Source organism: Panulirus ornatus, chromosome 70, assembly GCF_036320965.1.
Source record: "Panulirus ornatus isolate Po-2019 chromosome 70, ASM3632096v1, whole genome shotgun sequence".
Classification (NCBI taxonomy): domain Eukaryota; kingdom Metazoa; phylum Arthropoda; class Malacostraca; order Decapoda; family Palinuridae; genus Panulirus; species Panulirus ornatus.
Genome location: NC_092293.1, coordinates 3,367,221 through 3,390,989, shown reverse-complemented (window position 1 = coordinate 3,390,989; position 23,769 = coordinate 3,367,221). Strand labels below are relative to the sequence as shown.

At 43.3% G+C, this 23,769-nt stretch overlaps 1 non-coding gene and 1 pseudogene across 1 annotated transcript; one reads left to right on the top strand and one right to left on the bottom strand.

Annotated features, from left to right (window-relative positions):
* Nucleotides 1–3,184: 3,184 nt before the first annotated feature.
* On the bottom strand, nucleotides 3,185–3,257 carry TRNAK-CUU (transfer RNA lysine (anticodon CUU)). Its single transcript has one exon. It is a non-coding gene; the product is annotated as a tRNA-Lys (tRNA).
* An 8,459-nt stretch (nucleotides 3,258–11,716) lies between these two features.
* LOC139747763 (eukaryotic translation initiation factor 4E type 2 pseudogene) lies at nucleotides 11,717–12,419 on the top strand (annotated as a pseudogene).
* The last annotated feature ends 11,350 nt before the right edge of the window (nucleotides 12,420–23,769 follow it).

Below are 23,769 nucleotides of genomic sequence, written 5' to 3'. Positions count from 1 at the left end.
GAGAGCTTGGGAAGTGAGTCAGTTGTTGTTCGCTGATGATACAGCGCTGGTGGCGGATTCATGTGAGAAACTGCAGAAGCTGGTGACGGAGTTTGGTAAAGTGTTTGGAAGAAGAAAGTTAAGAGTAAATGTCAATAAGAGCAAGGTTATTAGGTACAGTAGGGTTGAGGGTCAAGTCAATTGGGAGGTGAGTTTGAATGGTGAGAGGCTGGAGGAAGTGAAGTGTTTTAGATATCTGGGAGTGGATCTGTCAGCGGATGGAACCATGGAAGCGGAAGTGGATCATAGGGTGGGGGAGGGGGCGAAAATTTTGGGAGCCTTGAAAAATGTGTGGAAGTCGAGAACATTATCCCGGAAAGCAAAAATGGGTATGTTTGAAGGAATAGTAGTTCCAACAATGTTGTATGGTTGCGAGGCGTGGGCTATGGATAGAGTTGTGCGTAGGAGGATGGATGTGCTGGAAATGAGATGTTTGAGGACAATGTGTGGTGTGAGGTGGTTTGATCGAGTAAGTAACGTAAGGGTAAGAGAGATGTGTGGAAATAAAAAGAGCGTGGTTGAGAGAGCAGAAGAGGGTGTTTTGAAATGGTTTGGGCACATGGAGAGAATGAGTGAGGAAAGATTGACCAAGAGGATATATGTGTCGGAGGTGGAGGGAACGAGGAGAAGAGGGAGACCAAATTGGAGGTGGAAAGATGGAGTGAAAAGGATTTTGTGTGATCGGGGCCTGAACATGCAGGAGGGTGAAAGGAGGGCAAGGAATAGAGTGAATTGGAGCGATGTGGTATACAGGGGTTGACGTGCTGTCAGTGGATTGAATCAAGGCATGTGAAGCGTCTGGGGTAAACCATGGAAAGCTGTGTAGGTATGTATATTTGCGTGTGTGGACGTGTGTATGTACATGTGTATGGGGGGGGTTGGGCCATTTCTTTCGTCTGTTTCCTTGCGCTACCTCGCAAACGCGGGAGACAGCGACAAAGTATAAAAAAAAAAAAAAATATATATATATATATATATATATATATATATATATATATACATATATATATATATATATATATATATATATATATATATATATATATATATATATATATATATATATATATATATATATATATATATATATATATATATATATATGTATATATATATTATCCCTGGGGATAGGGGAGAAAGAATACTTCCCACGTATTCCCTGCGTGTCGTAGAAGGCGAACTAAAAGGGAAGGGAGCGGGGGGCTGAAAATCCTCCCCTCTCGTTTTTTTTTTAATATTCCAAAGGAAGAAACAGAGAAGGGGGCCGGGTGAGAATGTTTCCTCAGAGGCCCAGTCCTCTGTTCTTAACGCTACCTCGCTGACGCGGGAAATGGCGAATAGTATGAAAGAAAAAGAATATATATATATATATATATATATATATATATATATATATATATATATATATATATATATATATATATATATATACTATCCCTGGGGATAGGGGAGAAAGAATACTTCCCACGTATTCCCTGCGTGTCGTAGAAGGCGACTAAAAGGGAAGGGAGCGGGGGGCTGGAAATCCTCCCCTCTCGTTTTTTTTTTTAATTTTTCCAAAGAAGGAACAGAGAAGGGGGCCAGGTGAGGATATTCCCTTAAAGGCCCAGTCCTCTGTTCTTAACGCTACCTCGCTATCGCGGGAAATGGCGAATAGTATGAAAAAAAAAAAAAAAAAAAAAATATATATATATATATATATATATATATATATATATATATATATATATATATATATATATATATATATATATATATATTGGAAAGGATCACGATTTTGCACGTGATCAAATATACTCTTATGAGTCCACTAGGAAAATAAACACGATAAGTTCCCAAGTGCACTTTCGTGTAATACTCACATCATCAAGGGAGACGCAAGAGAGAAATATAACACTCAATTGATATACAACGAAGAGACGTAGCTAGGGCGCCATATGGTAAACATGTGATTGTCCAAGACAGACAACAAGCGTATCATAAACTTATTATGTGGACAAGAAGGTGAATTGTTTACACATTTTATCAACATTAAAGTTATCCAATTTGTATAGACCATCACTAATATTAAGATTATAATTCTTTGTGTATTCAGAAATAGATGATTTAATGATATTTCTCGAGGTGCTGGAGTTAGAGTTAATAACTGAGATGGCATTATTATCTCTAATTCCAGTACCACGAGAAATATCATTGAATCTTCTATTATTAAATACACAAAGAATTATAAACCTTAAGGAAACAACATGGTGGTCAAAAATAAGCTTTAGGAATGAAGTTTATGAATGGAATATCAGTGAGACGATCCAAATGACGAATGAATGAGAGCGTAGTCAACATACAATATAAAAGGACATATTATGAATGGCAGCCAGGCAAGTAACGGCCCAACTGAATGGAAGGATTTAAAAGTTCGCGTTATATGACGAATTTTGATAGATTATCCAAATTTCCATTCCAGTTATGAAACTTAATGGTTGTGTTCAGTTCTAGAGACAAAGTTAAAAGGTTTGTGTGTCAAAGATGAACCACAAAGGATATCGTTAAATTAACTGACATTAAAATTTGTCAATTAAGTGAATCATTTTGGACAATAGCTGTAATTTGACAGAGTTAAAAGTTCGCAATTTCATTACAATTCTAATTCAAAAGTTTGAGTTTCAATGATGGTTTGCACAAGCTTAACGTACATTTAAGTTTTGTGTTTATATGACGTATCTTAAAGGACTCTGGTAAAATAACGCAGCTGGAAGGTTTACGTTCAAATGACGGTGTTTAAATGTTTATTGATGAATGGTAGATTTAAATGGATAGATTTTAAGTTCGCGTTTTCATGAGCGACTTTAAACCTTGTGGTTGAATGTCACAGTTTAAATGTTGGTATGTACAATGTTGACCAGATGGCGGTAGTGTGTAGACACAGCCATACCAGGTCGTATTTATCATCATTAAAGTCAGTGAACAGTGACACATTTCCTTCAGCCTCCCGCGCATCATCGCTGACTGTTTCAAACAGAATTGTTGTTTGTCTTTCAGTACTTAATAACTCTTCAGATGTCTTGTGTTTAGCAGATTGGTAGATCTAGACGAGCGGTGGGTGGTATGTTCAGAAGCTGTTTCATGTTACATCATAGAAAACTGTTACCGCCCAACGTGGGGCTCGAACCCACGACCCCGAGATTAAGAATCTCGTGCTCTACCGACTGAGCTAGCCGGGCTTATATACAACCTTGTTCGAGTGTATGTCTGTGTCTAAGCGAGGTTAATAACCACCATCATTAACCGCCTAACAACGCTGTATTATCAGCGATAACGTTCAATAACTGACCTGAGGTCACATGATAGATACATAAGGGGATCCGACCATGACCTTATCAACGTCCTGAGACCCCGGCTGATGTGTCAGCCCCCGACCCCCCAACCACCCCCCCTCCACATCCCCGCCTCCCCCCCGCCCACCCCCTTCAGCCCGCCAGCCCCCCCCCCCATCCACACCCCCCCCCCCCCCCCCTAAAAAAAAATTCCCATCCCCGCCCCCCCGCCTCTACCCCCAACGCCGCCCCCCCTCCTCCCCCCCCCCCCCCCCCCCCCCCCCCCCCCCGCTCCCTCCCCCCCCTCCCCCCCTCCCCCCACATCCCGCCCAGTCTCCTTTGCCCACACCCCCCCCACACCCCTCTCCTCACCACCCCCCCCCCCCCCCCCCCCCCCCCCAACCCACCACCCCACCCCGCAAGCCTCCCCCCCCCCCACCCTCACCCCCCCTCCCCACCCCCCCCCCCCCTCGCCTCCCCACCCTCCCCCCCTCCCCCCCGAACAAAGATAAAAAGACAAAAAAAACAAGAAAAGACACCAGAAAGCCCCCCCCGACCCCCCACATGCCCTCCCTAGTGCTCCCTCCCCCCCACCCCAGCTCCCCACCCAAAGCCCTCCCCCCCACTCCCCCCTCATCGCACCCCCCACCCCTCTGCCGCCCCCCCCCACCCTCCCCACCCCCCCTCTAGCCCCCAGTCCACTCCCCTGCCCCGCCCCGCCCCCTCACCCCCACCAACACCCCCCCCCACCCCCCCCCCCCCCCCCCCCCCCCCCCCCCCCCCCCCCCCCCCCCCCCCCCCCCCCCCCCCCCCCCCTCTCCCTCCCCCGTGCTAACAATAACAAAAGAATAACTACCACCAAAAAAACTACAAAAACCAGACAAAAAACAAAATACACAAACACAAGAAAAATCAATAACTTCGTTCTATGATAAAACCAAGAAAATATCTAATAAAACAAAAAAAAACAACAATAACCAAACAAAAAAAATCCCAAACCACATATACTACCCCCCCTAAACTCACGAACCGTCCCAACCCCCACCCCCTCCACACCCAACCCCACAACACCCCCCACACCTCCCCACCACCACCCACCCAACCTCAATCTCTCCACCCCCCCCACCATCCCCCCCTTGTGCCCCCCCCCCCCTCCCCCAGCTAAACCCAGTGCATGAAAGCCCCCGCAAACCGACCAAACCGAAAATAGTAACACAGCCTACTCTACCCGGCCTCAGACACCTCCCGCCGCTGGACGGTTTACCCTTTACACCAGCCGGAATTAAACCCATATAACATGCAGCATGACCTTTTCCCAGGCACGCAATCAGTAACGCGATAACCTGCGCGCCTAACCCCCATAGTGGTTAGCCAGACCCCGATTACCATGTTGTAACAGTCCAAAATTTGCCCCCGCTGGCGGTACAATGTGTAGCCACCCGCCATCCCAGTCGTCTTTACACATCAATAAAGTCAGTGACAGTGGTACACCTTATCCTTCACGCCTCCCGCGCCACAACGCAGACAGTTTATCAAACCTACTTGTTGTTTGTCTTTCAGAAACAATAAAAACTCTTCACGCTGTCTTGTGTTAGATAAGAGGCATAACATCCTCTCTGTCTGATGTTGTGAGAGTAAGACACTAATGGTTAGGAGGCAGCAAGTGTGTCTGGAGACACCCTCCTCTCTGTCTGATGTTGTGAGAGTAAGACACTAATGGTTAGGAGGCAGCAAGTGTGTCTGTCTGGAGACACTCTCCTCTCTGTCTGATGTTGTGAGAGTAAGACACTAATGGTTAGGAGGCAGCAAGTGTGTCTGGAGACACTCTCCTCTCTGTCTGATGTTGTGAGAGTAAGACACTAATGGTTAGGAGGCAGCAAGTGTGTCTGGAGACACCCTCCTCTCTGTCTGATGTTGTGAGAGTAAGACACTAATGGTTAGGAGGCAGCAAGTGTGTCTGGAGACACTTTCCTCTCAGTCTGATGTTGTGAGAGTAAGACACTAATGGTTAGGAGGCAGCAAGTGTGTCTGGAGACACTCTCCTCTCTGTCTGATGTTGTGAGAGTAAGACACTAATGGTTAGGAGGCAGCAAGTGTGTCTGGAGACACTCTCCTCTCTGTCTGATGTTGTGAGAGTAAGACACTAATGGTTAGGAGGCAGCAAGTGTGTCTGGAGACACTCTCCTCTCTGTCTGATGTTGTGAGAGTAAGACACTAATGGTTAGGAGGCAGTAAGTGTGTCTGGAGAAGGGTAGTAGGTGGTGGGGCCAAGCCTGGTGTTTTGATCAAGTAACATATACAAGATAATGGTTGGTTGGTTGACCGGTTAGTGGTGGTTTAGGCCCATCAACTGCCAAGGTCAATAGACACGTGAACTGCAAGTTACAACTATCATGTCAATAGTCTTTAACTCCTTCAGGTGTTAATGATAATTCCAATACCACATACACTATATATACCTGGCCCTAGACCCTTACATGGGTACATCATTGATTATATCATAGAACTGGTCTCCCTCGTACCATAATGATTTAAGACCAGTAGGTTTCCCTCGTACCATAATGATTTAAGACCAATAGGTTTCCCTCGTACCATAATGATTTAAGACCAGTAGGTTTCCCTCGTACCATAATGATTTAAGACCAGTTGGTTTCCCTCGTACCATAATGATTTAAGACCAGTAGGTTTCCCTCGTACCATAATGATTTAACTGGCCAGAAGATTAACTGGCAGGCCGGGAAGGCCAGGGTTGGAATTGAAGTCTACCTGAAGTCACGTGACTTCATTTTATATTGTCTTCCGCTGCTTAAAGATAGACGAAAGACCAGCAGCTACACACTGGGTATATGTCTTTGCTCGCTCTTTATATAACAACTTATTTTCACATGTTTACAAGTAAATGTTATATCAAAATAAATTTTCAATTACGTTATACATGTCCTACTTGATCAACTTTCATACATATCTGCACCCTGGCCTCCAGGAACATTATTGGGTACACGTATTGTTGTTATGCAATTATCAAACTATTAACATTTGATCATTCTAATAGCAATCCATTGAGAAAATACTGTTATATTACCTATATTCCCTGGTGATCAATGATGGGAATAACCGGCTGTTTCTATCATCATTACTCCATTTTCAATATAATGCGTTGTATCAGGTACATACAATCGCCACAATATTACCCACACATGGAAGACGTCACTGCCGGGAGAGCTATAGCCAGGACCCCACACCTGGGAAGGTGTCACCTGGTATGGTATGTCCTGCGGTTGGAAGATTTGGCTGGAGTCAAGAACATACACCTAAATAAGGCTGTTTACCCAGGCCACCTCCTCTGACTGCCCGACCACACCAGGGAAACATAAGCAACAGGTGAAGACACACACCCTGTACCACCTCACTGGCTACGGTGGCAGCCTTGGTCACTCAGGTAAGAGTCGTCGTGACCGGTGTTGGGAGGAGACCGTCTACTGTTGACCAGCCTTACGTATACAGGAGGTGTGGGGTGGGTGGGTGTCGGGTGGTCAACACACAATGTTCTCGGGATCGTCAGAAGGAGGAGGAGGGTTCCTGGTAGTTAGTGGAGAGTTCAACGTGCCGGAGCTCAGTGCTGTCTGTAGTTTGTCGTGTGTAAAGGCTGGATCATCTTCTGTCATGAGAAACAATGTTTGTAAGTTACTGTATACAATTGTTATCCGTTGCTGAATAATGATTATCTGTTGTGAGAGTCACCAGGTCTGCACTTGACATGTTCTCAGAAACTATCATTTTCTGTACAGTTATGTTATTGTTATGTTCAACAAGTCTTCTCTTAGCAGTTATGATTTGTGTCACATTAGCTAGGTCTTCACGTAACAGTTTTGTTGTTGTTGTTGTTGTTGTTGTTGTTGTTGTTGTTGTTGTTGTTGTTGTTGTTATCATTGTTGTTGTAGTTATTCTTTCTATTACGGGTCCTCGCTTCTACACAGCCGTTTTCAACTTGCCTAACAGGGAATTTCTTGTTTGGATATTCGTCAGGTCCTTGCCTGGCTCGGGCCCTTATCATATGGCCTCTGTAACACGTAAGTATGTATATCTGTTGTTGCATTTACTTGCTATTAGCAAGAAATGTCATTAAACCAGAATCTCTACCATTCGGTAAAACATACAAATCACGATATTTGCAACATGATAACATGTTTGACCATCAGCAGGTAAGGTCATCAAGCCGCACCATACATACGTCAGACAGTAACATCAGTTGTATAACAGGATGTATATATGTTGTTGGATTTAAGGGCTATCACCTAAAGGTCATGAAGCCAGAATGTGAACCATAACCACTTACGAGTGGAGTCCGGTAACACCTTTTATAGCATTATGTTTCAAACAGAATACAGTAGTCAGTTTCATATAAGTATTCTGCACTTCAACTGATTAATGCTATGATAAGGATGAAGAGAATTACAAACCATGAATACTCATTGTAAGGATCACATCAAGGATGAAACATATATAACTAGAAGTGTTGAGGAAACAAAGATGGTGAAATACCTTGACCCGCCCGGGATCACTAGCACCTGTGGCAATGGACACACCTTTGTAATGCTTGATCACTTACAACTGATCAACTTTAATACGAAAGTGTTAGGTATCGTCCCTCAGAAGAATGTTTTACAAATATCTATAGAAGACGTATCTGTGTTAGATAGACGCCATTTCTAGGAAATATCTTTACCCGGGACGTGTAACACTTGTGTGGATGGACACAACTTTGTAATGCATGATCCATTACACGAAATGAACTTCACTAACGAAGACTCATACAACGCGTCGTTGGAGAACATTAATCAAATACCTATACAGAATTTTTATGTTAGGTAAAAGACATTTCTTGATGGTAAACATAAGAAATGATGACGAAAGAAAAGGCACGTAGAGGTAAATATTTTGTTAAATTATGAAATACTTCTGCCTTAAACTAACTTCTTGCATTGAATTTATTTCTTAGATACCCACGTGATAATGCATTCTGTTCTTTATAATCATAAATGCTTATGTTTCTAACACGTTTTTATTATCTTTTATATAATCTTAAGGATTCAGGCTTAAATATCTTGGTTATGAACAACCATCATAATGCAACACAATACATATCTATCAGAAACCATTACCATTATGTTTGTACCAGATTCTTTGAGTCCACTGACAAGTGGCTCCGTGGCGTAGTGGTTAGCACATCTGCCTCATAAACAGTTGGTCCGGGTTCGATTCCCAGCGGGGCCTTTGTTTTCAGTATTATTTGTGATCGTAAATACTCGTAGGTAGTCTCTCTCTCTCTCTCTCGACAGGCAAGTTGATATGCACTGGGTGGGTCGGTGGGGTGCAGAGTGGCTTGCCGTCATATGGCAAGAACTTCATTGCTCTCACTCAGTCACGCAATCTACATTCATAGTGGCTGGCTGGAGAGAGAGAGAGAGAGAGAGAGAGAGAGAGAGAGAGAGAGAGAGAGAGAGAGAGTTCTGGCTTATGTGTTCATCTAACGAGATTTTGTCAAAGGCAGGGCAAGCGCGTAACGCTCTCCGCAGAAAAATATATTGTCACGAAGAAAAAGATCAAAGTGGTGGGAGTAAGGTGTTGTAATGTGTTATGTCTGGGAAGGAGAGGTTGTATGTTTGTGGAGTGAGAGCCAGCAGACAACGTCTGGGTGAGACAGGAAGGTAAGAAAGCTGCCTGAGTCAGAGGAGTGGTAATTAACAGCCACTAAAATGCCACGTGGTGCCTGGAAACTGTAGTGACGTAAGTGACATGGTGGCCTGCATGGGTCTGCTGGTGGTGGCGGGTTGTCGTCAGAGACCAAATATAAATGTTGATGTTACATGACATTAAGGTGAGGCTGTTGTGTGGTGTGGCGGGAAAGGTAGTATAATATTGGAAGCTGGTAATGTGGTATCGTGCTCAGGCATGAAGCTCTGAAAGATCTGTGTGGCTGAACACGACGGCGCGACCTTCAGGTATTATGATGGTCTGACCTTTGACCTGACCATTAAGGTTATACGTGCATGTATGTACGTAACCGTAAGTATGTTTTCCTTTGTCATTATGTGTTTACAGTATACATTTGACCGGTTGGTGATCTCAATGACGTCTGTGCTAAGGCCTGGAGTCAACTTTTGGACCTACAAGCATGATAGAAAGTTCTGGAGGCAAGTGTAGAGAAGGAAATTCTTGTAAATATTTCATGTGTGCTTCCATCATGCAGACCACAGTGTTGTTGGGTCAGGCTGGAGGTTTGGAGTGGCAAAGGAGAGACTAGACTTGATGACTTGTGTAAGGGGACGAGAGACTGACGTGGTACCTCTCCTCTCCTGCCTGACTCTCACCCCCAGCCTCTCTCTCCTGTCCTACCTAACTTTCGTCCCAAGCCTCTCTCTCCTGTCCTGCCTGACTCTCGTCCCAAGCCTCTCTCTCCTGTCCTGCCTGACTCTCGTCCCAAGCCTCTCTCTCCTCTCCTGCCTGACTCTTGTACCAAGCTTCTCTCTCCTGTCCTGCCTGACTGGTTGGTAAGGTTATTTAATGTATGTATGACTCATGGTGAGGTGCCTGAGGATTGGTGGAATGCTTGTATAGTGCCATTGTTCAAAGGGAAAGGGGATAAAGGTGAGTGCTCAAATTACAGAGGTATAAGTTTGTTGAGTATTCATGGAGATTATATGGGAGAGTATTGATTGAGAGGGTGAAGGCATGTACAGAGCATCAGATTGGGAAAGAGCAGTGTGGTTTCAGAAGTGGTAGAGGATGTGTGGATCAGGTGTTTGCTTTGAAGAATGTATGTGAGAAATACTTAGAAAAGCAAATGGATTTGTATGTGGCATTTATGGATCTGGAGAAGGCATATGATAGAGTTGATAGTGATGGTCTGTGGAAGGTATTAAGAATATATGGTGTGGGAGGCAAGTTGTTAGAAGAGGCGAAAGTTTTCATCGAGGATGTAAGGCATGTCTTCGAGCAGGAAAAGAGGAAAGTGATTGGTTGTCAATGAATGTCGGTCTGCGGGGTTGTTAGGGAGGTGAATGCAAGAGTTTTGGAGAGAGAGGCAAGTATGAAGTCTGTTGTGGATGAGAGAGCTTGGGAAGTGAGTTAGTTGTTGTTCGCTGATGATACAGCGCTGGTGGCTGATTCGGGTGAGAAACTGCAGAAACTGGTGAATGAGTTTGGTAAAGTGTGTGAAAGAAGAAAGCTGGGAGTAAATGTGAATAAGAGCAAGGTTATTAGGTACAGTAGGGGTGAGGGACAAGTCAGTTGGGAGGTACATTTGAATGGAGAAAAACTGGAGGAAGTGAATTGTTTTAGATATCTGGGAGTTGATTCGGCAGCGGATGGAACCTTGGAAGCGGAAGTGAGTCATAGGGTGGGGGAGGGGGTTAAAGTTCTGGGAGCGTTAGAAATGTGTGGATGGTGAGAACGTTATCTCGGAAAGCAAAAATGGGTATGTTTGAAGGAATAGTGGTTCCAACAATGTTATATGGTTGCGAGGCGTGGGCTATAGATAGAGTTGTGCGCAGGAGGGTGGATTTGTTGGAAATAAGATGTTTCAGGACAATATGTGTGTTAGGTGGTTTGATCGAGTAAGTAATGAAAGGGTAAGAGAGATGTGTGATAGTAAAAAGAGTGTGGTTGAGAGAGCAGAAGAGGGTGTTTTGAAATGGTTTGGTCACATGGAGAGAATGAGTGAGGAAAGATTGACAAAGAGGATATATGTGTCAGAGGTGGAGGGAACGACTAGAAGTGGGAGACCAAATTGTAGGTGGAAAGAGGGAGTGGAAAAGATTTTGAGTGATCGGGGCCTGAACATACAGAAGGGTGAAAGGCGTGTAAGGAATAGAGTGAATTAGAACGATGCGGTATACCGGGTTCGACGTACAGTCAATGGATTGAACCAGAGCATGCGAAGCGTCTGGGGTAAACCATGGAAAGTTGTGTGGGGCCTGGATGTGGAAAGGGAGCTGTGGTTTCGTTGCATTATATCTGACAGCTAAAGACTGAGTGTTAACGAATGTGGCCTTTGTTGTCTTTTCCCAGTGCTACCTAGCACACATGCGGGGAGAGGGGGTTGTCATATTCATATGTGGCGAGGTGGCAACAGGAATGAATAAGGGCAGACAGTATGAATTATGTACATGTGTATATATGTATATGTCTGTTTGTGTATATATATGTATACGTTGAGATGTATAGGCATGTACATGTGCGTGTGTGGACGCGTTTGTATATACATGTGTATGTGGGTGGGTTTGGGCCATTTCTTTCGTCTGTTTCTTTGCGCCACCTCGCTAACGCGGGAGACAGCGTACTGTGTAGTTGACAACTCTTATATCATGTCCACCATGGTGAACAAATACGATGCTCGTAAATCTAATGATGACTCGGGTGAAGAAGAGGGTGGAAATCGCGACTCAAAGGAGACAGAAAACCCATTGCCATCAGTTGAAGTTAAGTGTGGGAAGCATAGAGTGCAGTATACTTATTGTATATGGTTCAGTCGTCGAGCACCAGGAAAGCAGACTACAACACAAAATTATGACCAGAACCTCAGGTTACTTGGAAGATTTGCATCAGTGGAACAGTTTTGGGGTTACGATAGTCGTTTAGTCCTTCCTGTTGACCTAACTTCACACTCGGATATACATATTTCTAAAGATGGAATAAAGCCCATGTGAGAAGATGTTGGGAATAAGAATGGGGGGAAATGGATTGTTCGTTTACGCCAAGGACTGGCTTCACGGTGTTGAGAGAACATGCTATTGGTAATGCTAGGTGAACAGTTCATGGTTGGAGATGAGATCTGTGGTGCTGTCATATCAGTGAGATTTCTGGGGGGACATTATCTCTATTTGGAATCGAAGTGCACAGGACACAGTAACAACAGGACGAATCCGTGACACTTTGAAGCGAGTTCTTAACCTTCCTCTCAATACAGTTATGGAATATAAAACTCATAATGATTCTCTCAAGCACACCCACTCCTCGTCCAGCCTACTGCGGAAACCTGGCCCTCCCATGAGGCATGACCTGCACTGATGTTTCTATCCTCCAGCCACCACCCAACCCACCCCTGCTTGGAGAGAAGAGATTCTGGGGGAGGAGGAGGGAAGAGGTTGAGACTACCATCATACTCTATGCATCTGTGTGAGTGAGAATATATCTGTGCCAAGTTGCAGTTGTGGTCATGTACATAGGTGATGTATGTTCTGAATTGTTTACAAAGCAACACATACCTTTTCTCTGATACATTTTTGAAAGCCGACACAGAATTACATGGGAATATCTAAGCTGTACTCCTTTTAAGAAATATATGTCTGTGAACTATACTTCAGCTTTATGCTTAACTCGCTAAAGCTTCAAAGACATGCTTTTCAACCAGGCCCAAACAAGACAGTTAGACCACCAAAAAATGGTAAATCAAACTACTGTCCACAATGTGTTTACCATGTTCAAGCAGTCTCTTGCTTTGGTTTAATCAATGAAAGTTTGGAAATAAGTTTAAAGTGATCGTGTTTTATCCCTAAGCGAAGTGTTTTTTTATCCTCAAGCAGCTCTTCCTTTGGTTTGATCAGTGGAATTTAGGAAATGAGTTTAAAGTGATAGTATTTTATCCCTGAGCAAAATATTTTTTGTGCCTCTTGGCAGCATATAAGCTGTTGGTCATTTACAGTTTGTCTTTACTGGGAGGAAGTATTTTGAAGCTAATTACAAAGTAATGGAAAAAAGTAATGATCCTGGATTTTGTAAAAAAAAAAAAGAATGTTGTACATTTTTCTTATGTAGATAGGCATATTTTGGTTTCAGGGGCCCCTTTGTGGGACGAAAATTATCAGAGCAATAGAAAGTTAAGGTGAAAGCTCAAGTGTTCCCTTTTATTTACAGGTATTTAGGATTTTATTATTTTATTATAGATAATAGGGAGGGTATACGACAAAGAGGTTATATGATGGATTGATTACTTAATATTTAATTACTTGTGCAGAAATGTGTTATATAAGGTGCTATGGATATATGGGTGAATAGATGATTACTTATCCCTAGGGATAGGGGAGAAAGAATTCTTTCCACGTATTCCCTGCGTGTCGTAGAAGGCGACTAAAAGGGGAGGGAGCGGGTGGCTGGAAATCCTCAGCTCTCGTTTTTTGTTTTTAATTTCCAAAAGAAGGAACAGAGAAGAGGGCCAGGTGAGGATATTCCCTCAAAGGCCCAGTCCTCTGTTCTTAACCCTACCTCGCTAACGGGAAATGGCGAATAGTATGAGAGAAAGAAAAGAAAGAAAGATACATATACGTATATACATGTACATGTATATATATACACGTGTGGACGTGTATGTATATACATGTGTATGGGGGTGGGTTGGGCCATATTTTTAGTCTGTTTCCTTGCGCTACCTCGCAAACGCGGGAGACAGCGACAAAGCAAAACAAATGAATAAATAAATAAATATATATATATATATATATATATATATATATATATATATATATATATATATATATATATATATATATATATATATATATATATATATATATATATATATATATATATATATATATATATATATATATATATATATATATATATATATATATATATATATATATATATATATATGTGTATACCTGGGGATAGGGGAGAAAGAATACTTCCCACGCATTCCTCACGTGTCGTAGAAGGCGACTAAAGGGGACGGGAGCGGGGGGCTAGAAACCCTCCCCTCCTTGTATTTTAACTTTCTAAAAGGGGAAACAGAAGAAGGAGCGCGAGGAGTGCTCATCCTCCTCGAAGGCTCAGATTAGGGTGTCTAAATGTGTGTGGATGTAACCAAGATGAGAAAAAAGGAGAGATAGGTAGTATGTTTGAGGAAAGGAACCTGGATGTTTTGGCTCTGAGTGAAACGAAGCTCAAGGGTAAAAGGGAAGAGTAGTTTGGCAATGTCTTGGGAGTAAAGTCAGGGGTTAGTGAGAGGACAAGAGCAAGGGAAGGAGTAGCACTACTCCTGAATCAGGAGTTGTGGGAGTATGTGATAGAGTGTAAGAAAGTAAATTCTATATTGATATGGGTAAAACTGAAAGTTGATGGAGAGAGATGGGTGATTATTGGTGCATATGCACCTGGGCATGAGAAGAAAGATCATGAGAGGCAAGTGTTTTGGGAGCAGCTGAATGAGTGTGTTAGTGGTTTTGATGCACAAGACCGGGTTATAGTGATGGGTGATTTGAATGCAAAGGTGCGTAATGTGGCAGTTGAGGGAATAATTGGTATACATGGAGTGTTCAGTGTTGTAAATGGAAATGGTGAAGAGCTTGTAGATTTATGTGCTGAAAAAGGACTGGTGATTGGGAATACCTGGTTTAAAAAGCGAGATATACATAACTACACGCATGTAAGTAGGAGAGATGGCCAGAGAGCGTTATTGGATTACGTGTTAATTGATAGACGCACGAAAGAGAGACTTTTGGATGTTAATGTGCTGAGAGGTGCAACTGGAGGGATGTCTGATCATTATCTTGTGGAGGCGAAGCTGAAGATTTGTGGGGTTTTCAGAAAAGAAGAGAGAATGTTGGGGTGAAGAGGGTGGTGAGAGTAAGTGAGCTTGGGAAGGAGAGCTGTGTGAGGAAGTACCAGGAGAGACTGAGAACAGAATGGAAAAAGGTGAGAACAAAGGAGGTAAGGGGAGTGGGGGAGGAATGTGATGTATTTAGGGAAGCAGTGATGGCTTGCGCAAAAGATGCTTGTGGCATGAGAAGCGTGGGAGGTGGGTTGATTAGAAAAGGTAGTGAGTGGTGGGATGAAGAAGTAAGATTATTAGTGAAAGAGAAGCGAGAGGCATTTGGACGATTTTTGCAGGGAAAAAATGCAAATGACTGGGAGAGGTATAAAAGAAAGAGGCAGGAGGTCAAGAGAAAGGTGCAAGAGGTGAAAAAGAGGGCAAATGAGAGTTGGGGTGAGAGAGTATCATTAAATTTCAGGGAGAATAAAAAGATGTTTTGGAAGGAGGTAAATAAAGTGCGTAAGACAAGGGAGCAAATGGGAACTTCAGTGAAGGGGGCTAATGGGGAGGTGATAACAAGTAGTGGTGATGTGAGAAGGAGATGGAGTGAGTATTTTGAAAATTTGTTGAATGTGTTTGATGATAGAGTGGCAGATATAGGGTGTTTTGGTCGAGGTGGTGTACAAAGTGAGAGAGTTAGGGAAAATGATTTGGTAAATAGAGAATAGGTAGTAAAAGCTTTACGGAAGATGAAAGCCGGCAAAGCAGCAGGTTTGGATGGTATTGCAGTGGAATTTATTAAAAAAGGGGATGACTGTATTGTTGACGGTTTGTAAGGTTATTTAATGTATGTATGATTCATGGTGAGGTGCCTGAGGATTGGCGGAATGCTTACATAGTGCCATTGTACAAAGGCAAAGGGGATAAGAGTGAGTGCTCAAATTACAGAGGTATATGTTTGTTGAGTATTCCTGGTAAATTATATGGAAGGGTATTGATTGAGAGGGTGAAGGCATGTACAGAGCATCACATTGGGGAAGAGCAGTGTGGTTTCAGAAGTGGTAAAGGATGTGTGGATCAGGTGTTTGCTTTGAAGAATGTATGTGAGAAATACTTAGAAAAACAAATGATTTGTATGTAGCATTTATGGATCTGGAGAAGGTATATGATAGAGTTGATAGAGAAGCTCTGTGGACGGTTTTAAGAATATATGGTGTGGGAGGCATGTTGTTAGAAGCAGTGAAAAGTTTTTATCGAGGATGTAAGGCATGTGTACGTGTAGGAAGAGAGGAAAGTAATTGGTTCTCAGTGAATGTAGGTTTGCGGCAGGGGTGTGTGATGTCTCCATGGTTGTTTAATTTGTTTATGGATGGGGTTGTTAGGGAGGTGAATGCAAGAGTTTTGGAAAGAGGGGCAAGTATGCAGTCTGTTGTAGATGAGAGAGCTTGGGAAGTGAGTCAGTTGTTGTTCGCTGATGATACAGCGCTGGTGGCTGATTCATGTAAGAAACTGCAGAACCTGGTGACTGAGTTTGGTAAAGTGTGTGAAAGAAGAAAGTTAAGAGTAAATGTGAATAAGAGGAAGGTTATTAAATACAGTAGGGTTGAGGGTCAAGTCAATTGGGAGGTAAGTTTGAATGGAAAAAAACTTGAGGAAGTAAAGTGTTTTAGATATCTGGGAGTGGATCTGGCAGCGGATGGAACCATGGAAGCGCAAGTGAATCATAGGGTGGGGGAGGGGGCGAAAATTCTGAGAGCCTTGAAGAATGTTTGGAAGTCGAGAACATTATCTCGGAAAGCAAAAATGGGTATGTTTGAAGGAATAGTGGTTCCAACAATGTTGTATGGTTGCGAGGCGTGGGCTATGGATAGAGTTGTGCGCAGGAGGGTGGATGTGCTGGAAATGAGATGTTTGAGGACAATATGTGGTGTGAGGTGGTTTGATCGAGTAAGTAATGTAAGGGTGAGAGAGATGTGTGGAAATAAAAAGAGCGTGGTTGAGAGAGCAGAAGAGGGTGTTTTGAAATGGTTTGGTCACATGGAGAGAATGAGTGAGGAAAGATTGACCAAGAGGATATATGTGTCAGAGGTGGAGGGAACGAGGAGAAGTGGAGATGTTTGAGGACAATATGTGGTGTGAGATGGTTTGATAGAGTAAGTAATAATAGGGTAAGAGAGGTGTGTGGTAATAAAAAGAGTGTGGTTGAGAGAGCAGAAGAGGGTGTTTTGAAATGGTTTGGTCACATGGAGCGAATGGGTGAGGAAAGATTGACCAAGAGGATTTATATGTCAGAGGTTGAGGGAACGAGAAGTGGGAGACCATATTGGAGGTGGAAAGATGGAGTGAAAAAGATTTTGAATGATCGGGGCCTGAACTTGCAGGAGGGTGAAAGGAGGGCAAGGAATAGAGTGAATTGGAACGATATGGTATACCGGGGTCGACGTGCTGTCAATGGATTGAACCAGGGTATGTGAAGCGTCTGGGGTAAACCATGGAAAGTAGGTGGGGCCTGGATGTGGAAAAGGAGCTGTGGTTTCAGTGCATCATTACATGACAGCTAGAGACTGAGTGTGAACGAATGGGGCCTTTGGTGTCTTTTCTAGCGCTACCTCGCATACATGAGGGGGGAGGGGGTTGTTATTCCATGTGTGGCGAGGTGGCGATGGGAACAAATAAAGGCAGACAGTATGAATTATGTACATGTGTATATATGTATGTCTGTGTGTGTATATATATGTGTACATTGAGATGTATAGGTATGTATATTTGCGGGTGTGGACGTGTATGTATATACATGTGTATGTGGGCGGGTTGGGCCATTCTTTCGTCTGTTTTCTTGCGCTACCTCGCTAACGCGGGAGACAGCGACAGGGTGCTCAACATGGTTCTCGTCCTCCTGCAAGAGGACAGCACCGGCTCCCACATTGCTGGCGTCAACAGCTAACTTGAAAGGTTGATCAAAATCAGGGGCCTGCAAAATAGCACTATTACAAAGTATGGATTTTAATTGATGAAAGGCTATCTCACACTGCTCATTCCACACATATCTAACATCTTTCTTCAATAAATCTGTCAGAGGGTTGCGACTGTTGCAAAATTTACAATGAACATCCTATAGTACCCAACCATACCCATAAAACGTCTCAGTTCTCTTCGAGATCGGGGGGCACTCATCTGGGATAAAGACTGGACCTTCGCAGTCGGTGGGGCTAGCTCACTTTGACCGATCACATTACCCAAATATTGCACCTTGGCCTTCACAAACTCGCATTTGTTCCAATTGAGAACAAGGTTAGCCTTATTCAAGGCCGTCAAGTCTCTGCAGACGCTCGTCCCAACTCTGACTGTATATCACAATATCATCCAGGTAGACGACACAACCAGGCAGGTCTCTGATGAGGATGTCCGTAAGTCGCTGAAATGTAGCAGGGGCGTTCTTCATGCCAAAAGGCATCACTTTACACTTATAAGTTTGTCCTAGCACTACAAAGGTGCTGATATCTTGTGCTCTCTCCGTCAACCTAATCTGCCAGTATCCTTTTCTGAGGTCTAGTTTTGAGAGGAAGCGAGCATTGCCGACGCGATCTATGCGGTCTTCCACTCGTGGCAGGGGGTAACTGTCAGTTCTTGTCAACTCATTAACCTGGCGGTAGTCAATACAGAATCGATATGTCCCATCGGACTTGGATACGAGAGTAACAGGGAAGCCCCACTCTGACTGACATGGCTCAATCAGGTCGTGCTCAAAAGCATATAGTTCAGCTCAGTGCGAAGGATGGCCGCTCGTTGTGGGCTCACTCGGTACGGAGCCAATTTAACCGGTCGGGCTGTCTCCACGTCCACATCATGGGTTGCGAGAGAGGGCTGTCCAGGTGTGTTTCGGAAAACCTCTGGGTGTTTTGACAACAAGGCGAACATTTGCACACGTTGCTCTTCCGACAGGTGCGAGAGCTTCGTCTCCCACTTCCTGTTAGCGCCTCCGCCCGGTTCCCAGGCCTCCGAGGCACTCGCAGCTACGTCGTCGACTTCATCACACACGGCTACCGCTGGACGTTGGATGATGCAGACTGGCTCCTTCGGTTCCAAAGGGGGAGGATCACGAGGGAAATATGGCTTAAGCATGTTGACGTGGCATAATCTCCGACCTCTGCGCCTACCGGGGGTAGAGACTAGGTGATTTGAGTCTCCTACACTCCGGATGATGGTGTAGGGGCCCTGAAACCGGGCAGCCAAGGGTTGACCTGGTTGCGGTAGTAGAAGAAACACCTCGTCTCCCGCCTCAAACCTTCTCAAACGAGATCGTTTGTCAGGCCATATTGTCCTCCGTTCCTGAGTCTGTCTTGAATGGGCTGGAGACAAATCCTCAGTCTCACCCACTGACTCTCGTATGGACTCAAAATTAGGATAGGAGGTATCACACAGCTTCTCCTCACTAATTTCATCCTCATGGAGAGTCTTCTCTCTTGAATGGGCACGAGACAAACCCTCAGTCTCGACGGAGTCTACGCCAGGGGAGAGGGTATCACACAGCCTCTCGCTGGTCTCACTCGGGGGGGAGAGTCTTAACTTCCTGCGTTTCAACGGCTATGTCCTCAGGCACACGGCCTGCCGTGCCAGCTGTCATGGACCTAGCATCACCGTGGTTGGGGACTAACTCTGGTACTTCTCCCTCAAGCTGCGTTGCCTACGTGGACTTCACCGGTCCCGTAGGTAACACCGGCACTGGGTTCATCTTCCCACCCGCTAGGTCACTGCCTAACACAAAGTCCACGTCTAAGACAGGTAACTTATCTACAATCCCTATAAGGGCATGGTCCGTGAAGAGATCTGTTTCTACTCTCACATCAACTAGTGGAGCTTCCTTGGAACCCGACTCTCCATCTAGCAAGACTCGGTCTCCAAACTCTTCTCACGGCACCAAGCCATCCAACATCAGGGACTGTAGCGCACCAGAATCCCGTAATACGGTCACTTTTCGTCGTACACCACATCTACTAACATAGCCCTCAGACAGGAACGCATTGTAGTTCCCACAGAACGGATCCTTAACTACAGATTGATTAACACTCTCGCAACCACTCACTCTCCTAAGAGCAGGGATAGCCTCACCTACTTTACTAAGTGGACCTAAAGTTGAGAAGAGACTTACCGACCTACTTTGGGTGAAGTCTCTGTATTCCTTCTCTCGAGCCCAGTAATCCCTCACCTGGTGCCCAGCCTTGCCACAGTGAGAGCAAAACTTTACTTCCTGGGAGTATTTCCCCTGACTTTTATGAGTTACCGGCAAGGTAGCAGATTCAGGTGGGATTACATGACCTCTGGTCCTCCCTCTGCCGTCGTAGCCCTTTGAACGTCTGCCCACGTCAAGTTTGAGATTTAGCACGTACTCATCTGCTAGTTTCCCAGCCTCCTCAAAATCCTTCGCTGTTTTAGTCATTATGTACTGCCGTACATCACGGGGTAGACCGTCCCTACATTCCTCGAATACTACTAGTTTTAGGACAGAGTCAGCATCATGATAAGCTCCTTCGGAGCGTACCCATTGCACGCCTAACTTGTACTTTTCACGAAAGTAATCTAGGTAGGTTTGATCAGGACGCTCATTCTTAGCTCGAAATCTAAGTCGGTGTGCTTCCGGACTTAAATGATAAGAATTCAGCACTGCCTGTTTCACGACTTCATAATCATTACACTGATCATCGTTCAACGCGGTGTATGTGGATTCAGCTTTGCCAGCAAGGAGGGGCCGCAAAACTGTCACTCAGGCTGACTTCGGCCAAGAGCAATCACGGGCAGTCCGTTCAAATTTAAGGAAAAAGGAAGCCACATTATCTTCATCGAACTTAGGTACGAGATGTAAGTCACCCAACCGAGACGACACTGGTCCCGAGGGTGAAGCGTTAAGTCTAAGTTTTTCACGTTCGAGAGCTAACCTAGCTTGTTCAGTCTGCTACTTCTGTACCTGCACTTGTGCATTGATCTTAGCTATCTCTGGCTGAATTCTCCAGTACTCGGGATCAACATTATCATCATTAGGGATATGGGGAGGGATCGAGACTTCGGCCGACGTTAATGATGGAGCGGTATTGTCAACACTGATCAACGACATGATTAACGAATCGAGGAAAGAGACTCCCTTAAAGCAAGAAATATCCTGGCAAGGTCGCCAATTTATATGTTACGAACTCAGTGCTTATTCGAGCAAGGTCGCCAGTAACATATATACGTTACAAATACTATATTGATCCTTTACTTTGCAAGGACGTTAGATTTGTTACGTTGCACAACTCAGGATAACGCTATCTTAACGTTATGGGATTAAAACAAACACCAAGGTTAGAATTACCTGTAATGAAAGAATTCAAATGTACAAGGTGAACACATAAATCAGGCACGAATCATTTTCATTAACACTGAACATGAGTTAAACATTGAACATGAGCTTAACACTGAACATGAGTTAACATTCCAGATAAGATTTCAAACCAGGAGATCTCTTTCCTTTATGACTCTTTGTTCGATAACATTACACTTAGTTGGACCTGACGTGACACAGTAAGCATCATCGTTACACTTAGTTAAACTTGACGTGACACAGTAACATCTTACAAACTAGGGCAGCGGTGGCTACGGGGTTCGAGACAGGGAAAGCCTACATTACCTTGCTGGACTCGGGAATGTTGAAGGAATCGACTCCCAGACGATCGTCTGAGCCTTTTATCTGAAGGACCAACAAGGCAGGAACAGCTAGCCACGCCTCGACCCGCCACCTATGGCTACGATAGGTCAGAATGACACAATTGCCCTTGATAGGTCAATAGACTGATTGTCACGACCTCATCTTGACGTGATTGGCTTAAGGAGGCCTAATGTCCTGCCTACATATGGCGAGGATTCAAATTCCTTTGTTCCTTTGTCCACGACAGCAGCGAACGTACGGGATGACATATCCTGCAGCTGGCCCCACGCCTTGACCTGACGCCGTTGACAACGGTTTGGGTGCTAGAGGACTGGTCAACATCTGGTTCAAAACATAATTACTAAGGCAATTAACACGGTCAGGGAAGTGAGATCCGAGCCGATATCAGCCACATCCTACACCAAAAACACCATATATACAGAGATACACCATACTCAAATATGCAAATATGTGGACACACACACGTGTTCGTAACTATATATATATATATATATATATATATATATATATATATATATATATATATATATATATATATATATATATATATATATATATATATATATATATATACATATATATATATATATGTATATCTTTTCTTTCATACTATTCGCCATTTCCCGTCTCAGCAAGGTAGCATTAAGAACAGGGGACTGGGCCTCTAAGGAAACATCCTCACCCGGCCCCTTTCTCTGTTCCTTCCTTTGGAAAATTAGAAAAAAAAAAAAAAAAAAGAGGGGGAGATTTCCAGCCCCCCGCTCCCTTCCCTTTTAGTCGCCTTCTACGACACGCAGGGATACGTGGGAAGTATTCTTTCTCCCCTATCCCCAGGGATAATATATGTATATATATATATATATATATATATATATATATATATATATATATATATATATATATATATATATATATATATATATATATATATATATATATATATATATATATATGTATTTATATATAAACAAAATTATGGACATACATCGGAAATGTTCCTCCTAATTCTTTTGTTTAATTTTCATCGTTTAGGTGTTTCTAGGCCCTTTTATTTCTGGTTGCTTACCGTTGTTTTAGAATTAATTATTTGATTTGATTGTTAGTTTTTTTACTTTGGCTTATTAAGTTGTTATTTTCAACATTACAGACGTTTATCATGGTCAAACGCCATCATCACTACATCCTCACAATCATTTTGATTATCAATGGCTTTTCTGTGGTTTTAGGTTATCTTCACTACATCTTCACAGTCATCTTGTTTTCATCATCAATGACGTTTATTTTGGTCAAAGACTATCTTGACTACATCCATATTCTTATCTCATTTTTAATATCATAAACCTCTATCTTGTTATAAGCCATCTTCACTACTTCCTCATAATCATCTTACTTTCAATATCACTAGCGTATTTTTTGGTGAAAGACTATCTTCACTACATCCTTGTAGTCAAGTCACTTTCAACAACATTGAACTCTATCTTAATGCGTTAAGAACAGAGGACTGGGCTTCTGAGGGAATATCCTCACCTGGCCCCCTTCTCTGTTCCTTCTTTTGGAAAATCAAAAAAAAAAAAAAAAAAGGGGGTATTCCAGCCCCCGCTCCCTCCCCTTTTAGTCGCCTTCTACGACACGCAGGGAATACGAGGGAAGTATTCTTTCTCCTCTATCCCCATATATATATATATATATATATATATATATATATATATATATATATATATATATATATATATATATATATATATATATATATATATGAATGTAAGTCGGTATATCAGGAACCCATCTGAAAGGTGAACCTTATATAAACTACACTGCAACTTACATATAAATAGAATCATCAAACTTCACTATATTAGCTTTACTATATTTGAATATAAACAAGGTCTAACCGAGGTTACTTGGTTGAGCAAGACGTGAGAATATCATCAATTGGCCCTCCAGCCTTGGGTTGAAATTGTCGTTCTGACGTATTTCGAGTTCAGTGCTGATACAGGACCACTGATTATAGGACTATCTTGTTAGTCTGTGTAACTTCGCCTGACCCAATCCACGTCTTCAATGGCCTTCTGTTACTACAAACGGGATTACAAAGGAAAGGCTTCCTTTGTTAGTTTCATGAATACCTTCGTTCAAATGAAGGGAAAGACTATTACTATGAAGCGGTACCTTATCAGCAGGAAAGA